This window comes from Gekko japonicus, unplaced genomic scaffold, assembly GCF_001447785.1.
Source record: "Gekko japonicus isolate JY-2015 unplaced genomic scaffold, Gekko_japonicus_V1.1 scaffold750, whole genome shotgun sequence".
NCBI classification, from domain to species: Eukaryota; Metazoa; Chordata; class Lepidosauria; order Squamata; family Gekkonidae; genus Gekko; species Gekko japonicus.
Genome location: NW_015160857.1, coordinates 213,902 through 222,707, shown reverse-complemented (window position 1 = coordinate 222,707; position 8,806 = coordinate 213,902).

Below are 8,806 nucleotides of genomic sequence, written 5' to 3'. Positions count from 1 at the left end.
CAGAGCGGCTTACAAACTCCTTTCCCTTCCCCTCCCCACAACAGACACCCTGTGAGGCAGGTGGGGCTGAGAGAGCTCTTGACAGAAACGGGTCTTTTTCAAGAACTGCTGTGCCAGAGTTATGGCTTGCCCAAGGTCATCCAGCCAGGTGCATGTGGAGGAGTGCGGGAATCAAACCCGGTTCTGCCAGATTAGAGTCTGCGCACTTAACCACGACACCAAAGAGGTGGTTTGCCATTGCCTGCCTCTGCACAGCAACGCTGGACTTCCTTGGCCGTCTCCCATCCAAATACTAACAAGGGCCAACCCTGCTTAGCTTTCAAGATCTGATGAGATCGGGCCAGCCCAGGCTTTCCAGGTCAGGGCATCAAAAAGCAGCAGTAGAGCTCCAAATCGAAGAAGTGGCTCTGGAGTCGGGACAGTGTAGCCCAGCACACACACACCCCTTCCACATGTGGCCCCTTAAGGAGAAACCTGCTCCAATCTCTTTCTGCAGTGGCCTTGAAATAAAAATGTCAAGAGTTCCCTTTAACAGGCCGTTTGGCTTCTGGTCAACAGTGCTATCCTCAGCCAACCTGCACCCTTCTAAACCCGTTGACTTCAATGGCATTAGAGAGGTGTAACTGCTAACCAGTTTGGTGTAGTGGTTAGGCGCGCGGACTCTAATCTGGGAGAACCGGGTTGGATTCCCCACTCCTCCACACACAGCTGCTGGGTGACCTTGGGCAAGCCACAGTTCTCTCAGAGCTGTTCTCTCAAAAGCAGTCCTCGGAAAATGGTAAGCTGCTCTAATGAAGGCGGGGTACAAATACAATCTCCTCCTCTTCTCCTCCTCCTCTACTTCGTCTCCTTCTCCTCTCCTTCTCCTCTTACTCCTCCTCCTCCTCCTCTTCCTCCTATGGACCCCCCCTCCCCGCCAAGGCTTCTCCAGGACCTAACCCAATGGATCAAGGAGCAAGGAACGGCGAGTGGCACCCTGTATTCACACAATGCAAACCCCACTCACAGCTGCATAACAGAACAAACGTTTTCTCTGCAATACTGACCCTTGGCTGTCGGTTGCACTGGAAGTTTGATTTATTCACGAACTACAGCTTGGCTCTGGTGTAACTTCACATGTCCTCATTACAAAGCAAGTGCTTCCTGCATCTTCTTCATTAGAATTACCAAGCTAAGATTGTAAATTCAATGATAATCAGGCTTCTAGAAATGTGCTGCGACGACCATCGTAGCTAGTAATTTTCACTACGATCAACATTCTGTAGAATTCCAAACACCCAAGTACTGCAATTCAGTTTCCAACCATGCCATTTGTTAGAATTGGAAAGCTTTTTTTTTGGCCTGCTGTCACTTAAAAGGCGCGTTAAAAATATCTACAATCACAGCTTTGCCTTATTAGCATGAGAAGTGTTTGACTTGAAATCCAAATTCTAGCATTCTAAGAGCATTGTAGTGAACACTGGAGCTTGCCAGGTCTTGTGAGTTTGGAGCATACGGTTTTTTATGGGTAAAATCTGCAGTGGCTCGGCAGGGAAGCGGAAAGGAGAGCCAGCTTCTTTCCACTGGAATCCATTCCTAATTCTTTGGTTACAAGAAATCAGTCTTGATAGCTTGGGGATCCTGTCGACCTTGACAGAGAGGATTCTGGAGCATGTCCTAGGGTTCAGGGTGATTGGACAAGGCGTGCTGGCCAGGCCCATTGGAACACATTGTGCTGTTCCCGTACACAGCCCTCCCCAGCAGCTGCGCACCATAGGCCATGGTCACACTGGCGGCTTGGCGCGATATGGTGCCGCCTCTAATTGAAACAGTTGAAAGTGTTGCGGGGCATATCAGCCACACAGCACACCCCGCTGTGGGTTACCCACAGAGGCATCCCATGGTAAAGCACCCACATTATTGCAGCACCTCAGCCATGGAACGCGCTGCCAAAACCCCCCCCCCACAATTCAGGTACGCCCACAAGTGTGCATGTGCATGCATGTGCATATAGGCAATTTTTTCACAAAACGCTCCCTGGCGGCAGAATGGATCTGCAGGTTCAGACTGCCAGATCCATTCTGCCTGCACTCCCCCGCGTTCGGACATCTGGCTATGTGCGGGGAACTGAAAACACCACTTGCGATGTGGTGCCTTTTTAACATGGCTCCAAGTCGTCCTATGACGGGATAAGTATGGCTAGGGAATGCCTGACAGACGTGGCTGTCTGACTGCGCCCATCTGATCCGGGGGGGAGGAGTGGCTGTGTCGGGCCAAACTGCCCGTGTGATCACGGCCATAGAGAAACACAAGCAGGCAAGACACCTGAGGACCCCCATGATCCAAGTGGGCTTCTTAAATGCAAGTATTTGAGGGTCCGGTTCTGGTCAGGATCGTGGTGCGAGGATAAAGGGGAGCCTTTTCTGCACACACTGCTTCCCCAGCCTAAAATAGCCCCCTTGAAGCAAATGTACAGGTACCTGTATCGGTACCTCTCGGTTTTCCCCAAACAGCAGCTCCCACATGTCATTTTGGGTCAGGAAAATAGCACAGGAGACACTAACCCCCCCCTCCCCTGATACAGTCAGAATCGGGACCCCCTCACGCCTGAAAAATGCTTTATGTGGTCACAAGATGGGTTGCCATGTTAGTCTGTCTGCCGCAGCGGAAAAGTGCATGTGTCCAGTTGCACCTTAATGACTAACAAGATCTGTGGCAGGGGATGAGCTTTTGTGAGTCACTGCTCGCTTCTTCAGATATCTGAAGAAGCGAGCAGTGACTCACAAAAGCTCATCCCCTGCCACAGATTTTTTTAGTCTTGAAGGTGCTCCTGGACTCATGCACTTTTCTTATGTTAGCACACACAATGAGTGATTAAAATGTGGAATTTGCTGCCAGAGGATGTAGGGATCGCCACAAGCACAGATGGTTTTAAAAGGGGATTAGATACATGGTGACCAGGGTTATTTTGGGGCAGGAACGCACAGGAACGGAGTTCCGGCTGGCTCCTGAGTTGGCCACACCCAGCAGGAACTCATTAGCATAATAGGCCACACCCAACAGCAGAAACCCGTTAGGGTTGGCTACATTAGGGGTGTGTGGCCTAACATGCAAAGGAGTTCCTGCTACAAAAAAGCCCTGGGTTTTGACAACAAACAAGGTAAACAGAATAAGAAGCAAAAGGTGGGTGTGTCTCGATGACCACACTTCTGGTAACGTGGGGGTGTGGCCTAATATGCTAATGAGTTTCTGCAGTTGGGTGTGGCCTATTATGCTAATGAGTTCCTGCTGGGCTTTTTCTACAAAAAGAGCCCTGATGGTGACTAAAGATAGCCTCCACATTTAGAGGCACTAAACCTCTGGATACCAGAGCCAGGAGCCAACATCAGGGGAAGGCCTCAGCCTCTGTGCCCTGTTGTTGGCCCTCCAGAGAAACTGATTGGTTACTGTGTGAGACAGGATGCTGGACTAGATGGACCCCTGGTCTGATCCAGTAGGGCTCTTCTGATGTTCATTTTTAAAAGGTGGGAGTTCCAGACACAGAACTCTCACAGTCTCATCTGCTTTGGGCCTCAGATCCTTCCAATGGCAACATGCAAGGCTTCCCGCATGCAAAGCATGTACTCTGCCACAGAGCCACAGTCCTTCTCCCAAGCTCTCTTGACTGCACATTTAATACATCATGTAGGGCACCCAGATTCCCCAGGCCAGCAATTTAACGATTGCTTCTCAGTAGAATGTTACCCAGCTACCGCCTGTAGCTATAAATAGCCAGCAATCTGTCAATGAATATACTTTGAAAAATCAGTACCATGAGTGACTAAGCAAACATGATATTATGAATGAATGCATCTACAGCAATATTGTTGGAAGATAAAACACAAGATGAAATAATCAAAAACTCCATGATTTAAATGGGCACAAAACATAGGGCATAGTATTGACTTAGAACAATGGTCCCAGATATGGAAAATGAATGTAAAAATTATTACCAAAGCAATCTCATATAAAGAGAACATATATACAATGTTTTATAGATGGTATATGACTCCAGATATGTTAGCAAAATTTTACCTTGAACTATAATGCTTGTCAGAAATATTAAAAAGTTGCTGGCTCATTTTTTTCATATGTGGTGGACATGTGATAGAGTTAAAAAAAATATTGGGCCTGGATCCATAAAATGATACAACAAATGTTAAAATGTACTATACCTTTTACCCATGAATATTAGACCAGAAAATGGTAAGAAACAAGACTTTTATCTTATTATGCATGTGTTAACAACTGCAAGAATATTGTATGCTAAATACTGGAGAAAAGATGAAATACCTTCAGAGGAAGAAAATATAACCAAAACGCTTGAAACTGCTGAGATGGATAAACTGACTTCATTTTTGAAAGGACAACAAGAAGAAAAATGTCAAAATACATGATCAAGATATTATACATGGCTGGAAGAATACAGTAAATTAACTATGGCCCCGGTCACACGGAGCATTAGCCACGCTAGAGAGACAGAAGATAGGCGGATTTTCCGGGCGCAATCACAACGCCACATCTGGGAAGCGTAGAGCTCCCGTGGCTCACCTGAGGCTTCCCGCCGAAGATGCAGGGTAAAAAATCTAGTACCTCCGAGGTACTAGTTTCCGGAAACTGTGGGGCAAGGGCGGGCACCTGATCGTGTTTCCGGTGGCATCCGGCGCCTGCCCATGTCCCCTCGCAAAAAGGTTTTTTCCCCCCAAGTCTCCATGGGATGCGCACAAGCACCCAACGGAGCATGCGCACATTTCAGTTTTTTTTAAAAAAAACACAACCCCGTTTGCCACGCCGCTCCACTTCTTTGCCACGTCATGTGATCGGTACCTCCCCCCTAACCACGGGAGCTTGACGGGACCTCAACCCGATGCCTGATCGCACAGTCGCGCGTTATTTTGCTCCGGGGCAAACAGCCACGCCTCCCCCCCGCATTTTCCTGCCCGTGTGGCCGAGGCCTACATAAGCTTTTATTAAAACTAGAGACATTATAGAAATTGCCTACATATATATGCAGTTCTCATAAACAAATGATACTGGTTTTTTATGTAACTAATAAGCAAATGGATTCTGTAAGAAGTAGTATAACAGATGTCTGAATGATGTAAGAGTTCCCCCCCAACACCTATGTTTCATGTGTATGTTCTGTTTTTTGTAGGTTTTTTATGTTTATCTAAGTAGTTTTCAGGATGGCAACTGGCATCCAAGCCGAACTGTTGGACTGATGCAGAACTTGCTGTCCGGAGCAAAGCAGTAGCACATTTGCACGTCCGTTATTTCTACTAAATGTCTGCAGCACGCTTGAGACAACAGCGTTGCTCACAAGAGACCTCCCACATTTAGAAGAGAAGGGAAAGTGCACACTGCCCTTTCATCTCCTGTTTGCTGACATCGGACCGCTCAGGTCTGGCTACACAAAAAGTTAATTTTAGAGATGACAAAGTGGTCGGGTCTTTCTTGACGGGAGCCGCAGAGGAAAGTGTCGCAGCTCAGAGGTGTGAAGGTAGGTGGGGGGAGCAGTCAGAGAAGAGGAGGCAGGTGCAGGGACTGATGAAGTCATGGCACACGAACCCCCCTGCCTTGTTAAAAAGGAGGAGCCGGCGGCAGGGCCCAGACCTCAGCAGTGAAGAGGAAGTCTTCTCTCCAGAGCACAGAAGTAGACTCCTCGACATGCCCCTGTCTTCCGTTCTGTTCTGTACATTGGCTCTGCTACTGCTGCAAGGTAAGCCCGAAGAGATGGGTTTTGTTCAGTGTTCCCTCTAAGCTGAGTTGGTGTGAGCTAGCTCACAGTTTTTTAGCCTCCGGCTCTCACACATTGTTGTCTTTGCTCGGGAAGGATGGGCTCCAGAGCAAACTAATTGATGCAGCAGCCCAATCGCTCGCTCACAACTTTAATGCCAGTAGCTCACACAGTAGAAATTTTCCCCACAAGACTCCACAGCTTAGATGGAGCATTGGTTTTATTTGGTGTAGTGGTTAAGTGTGCGGTTTGGTGTAGGGGTTAAGTGCGCGGACTCTAATCTGGGAGAACCGGGTTTGATTCCCCACTCCTCCACTTGCACCTGGCTGGATGACCTTGGGCAAGCCGTAGTTCTGGTAAGAGCTGTCCTTGAAAAAGAGCAGTTTCTGTCAGAGCTCTCTCAGCCCCACCTGCCTCACAGGGTGTCTGTTGTGGGGAGGGGAAGGGAAAGGAGTTTGTCAGCCGCTCTGAGACTCCTTTGGATAGTGAAGGGCGGGGTACCAATCCAACCTCCTCTTCTCTTCTTCTTCTTCTTCTTGTTTCAGCCCTTTGCAGAGTTTCAGGGAACTTCTTCTGCACTGGTTTGTCTGTCGAGGAGCCCTCAGCATGGCAGAAAATTCTGGGGGTTGGACTTGGGTGCAAATTCTGCTCTGACAGGCAGTTAGTCAGGCCTGCCCATTGGAAGGGAAATTAGTGGAGAGATTAGTGCTGTCTTTTGTGGAGAAGTTTGTCTGCCATTGAATACCCCCTGGTATGAAGTTTGAAAGCCCTGAAGTAGTTTTTTTTAATAGGTGCCAGTGATGCTGATTTCCCCTCTGTTGTGACCTTTGTATTGGCAAGGATATTGCATGGGCCTGCTCCAAAAACAACATCCAAACTTCTTCAGCCTGGGATGCTGAGCATGGCCCTGTAAAGCCACATGGGTACCACAGAGTGGGAGCCACAGGACCTCTCCTCCTCCGACATGACATCGTTGCTCCCTTCCCCAAGTGTGAAGCTGCCTTATACTGAATTAGACCCTTGGTCCATCAGGGTCAGTATTGTCTACTCAGACAGTTTCTGCATCGACAGTTCTCCTGCACTTGTATTCCTCTGCTGCTTTCCCTCATTTCCGCAGATGTTTTTGCGCAAAAACGCAGAAGTCCCAGGCGCAAGAACGCAGTTTGTCCCATTTTGCTCTGCAGCATCAGACTTCTCCTTTTCCGGGAATCCCCGTGCTGCGCCGAAAGAGGGGGTGGCAAATCTCTGAGGTCTTGGGCAGATGTATTTCACATCACCTCTTACCTGAACCCTTTTAACCGGAGATGCCGGGCATTGAACCTGGGACCTTCTGCGTGCCAAGCAAAGGCTCTACCACTGAGCCAGAGCAACCTGGCTGGGGCGAGACTACCACGACCACCCCCGAGCGAAGAATCTGGTAAGTGTCTCTCCCAGCAGAAAACAGGAGATCACGCCAAATGCCTCCATGGTAACGTCTAAACTCCTGCTGGGAGAGATGCTTGCCAGATCCATTCATTTATTTAATCTACTTCATTTATTCCCCGCCTTCCTCCCCAACGAGGACCCAAAGGAAGTGACATCACTCTCCTCACCTCCATTTTTCCTCACGACAACCCTATGAGGTAGGTTAGTCTGAGAGTCTGTGAGGGGCCCAAGGTCACACAGAGAGTTTCCATGACAGAGCAGGGAATCGAACCTGGACCTCTCACACCCTAGCCAATCACGCTAGCCCCTACACCACACCCTAAATTCCTCTATGGTGACATCTGGTCTCCTGATGGGGGGGATGCTTGCCAGATAAGTTGGAGTGCTTTAAGCCCGCAGTCTGGTCAGGGGGAGCAGAAAAACCAGAATGGGGCCCAGCTGGGAACCACGAGCTTCCAGCAGACCATACCCAGGGTTGATTTCCTTTAGGATTGACTGATTTGATCTCCTTGCAGTCCAAGGGACTCTCAAGAGTCTTCTCCAGCACCATAATTCAAAATAATCTATTCTTCGGTCCTACTGCAGTCCTACTGCCTCCTAAAGATTGAAAGTAAGGGGGCCAGCCTCCCTGGGGAGGTCTGTTCCATAATCAACGGGGCTACCACCGAAAAGGCCCTCTGTCATATGCCCACCAGGCGAACTCCTTTGATTGGTGGGGAAATTGCTTGCATATAGGAAAACCACAAGGTGCAAAGGCCCCAACACTGATGGGCGCCATCTGGGAAAAAACTACTCTGCTTCTTTCTACACGGATCAGTGGGCCACATGTGGGAGGGGCCAGCATCCCCCACACTGTGTGGGGGGGTGGCTGCATTAAACAAGCATTGATTAACAGGGTTACTGCTTTCCTATTGCCTCACACAGAGACATTACGCATAAAATGGTTCCGGGGTTGCTGTGTGTGTCTGTGCCGCCATGTGTTTCCTTTCTCTCCAAGTTCAAAGCTTAAAAACTGACGTGCCTCGGCCTCTACCCACATGAGCGGCAGGAAACCACCAAGCTGAGAAAGGTCCCACGGAAAACCGCAAACACAACTCTCCCAGCCACTGACGGAGCAAGCTCGGAGCAGCCCGATTTCAGAGCTGGAACTTCCGAACGCTCCCTTGCCTCTCTGTTTAATTGCATACTGTACCCCTCCAGGCAGCCAACATGGCCTATCCCAGTGGTGGCGAACCTATGGCACGGGTGCCAGAGGTGGCACTCAGAGCCCTCTCTGTGGGCACGCGTGCCATCTCCCCAACCAGGTCCAGACCATCATTAAAGTGTCAAATTCTCTGCCAAATAATTTTAAGTAAACGAAAGCATTTGGGATTGCTTTCCTTACTTTGTTTGGATTATTTTAAGTTAATGTATGAGTTGTTTTTTCTAAAGTAAAACCTCAGTATTCAGGTTAAATTGTTGTGTTGGCACTTTGCGATAAATAAGTGGGTTTTGGGTCGCAGTTTGGGCACTCGGTGTCGGGTTCCAAGTTCAGGGACATACCCTTCAGCCCAGAAGAAAACTCAACCATTTCTTCCGCCTGAACATTCCGCAGGCCATACACATGGGAGATACCGTCCCCGTTTC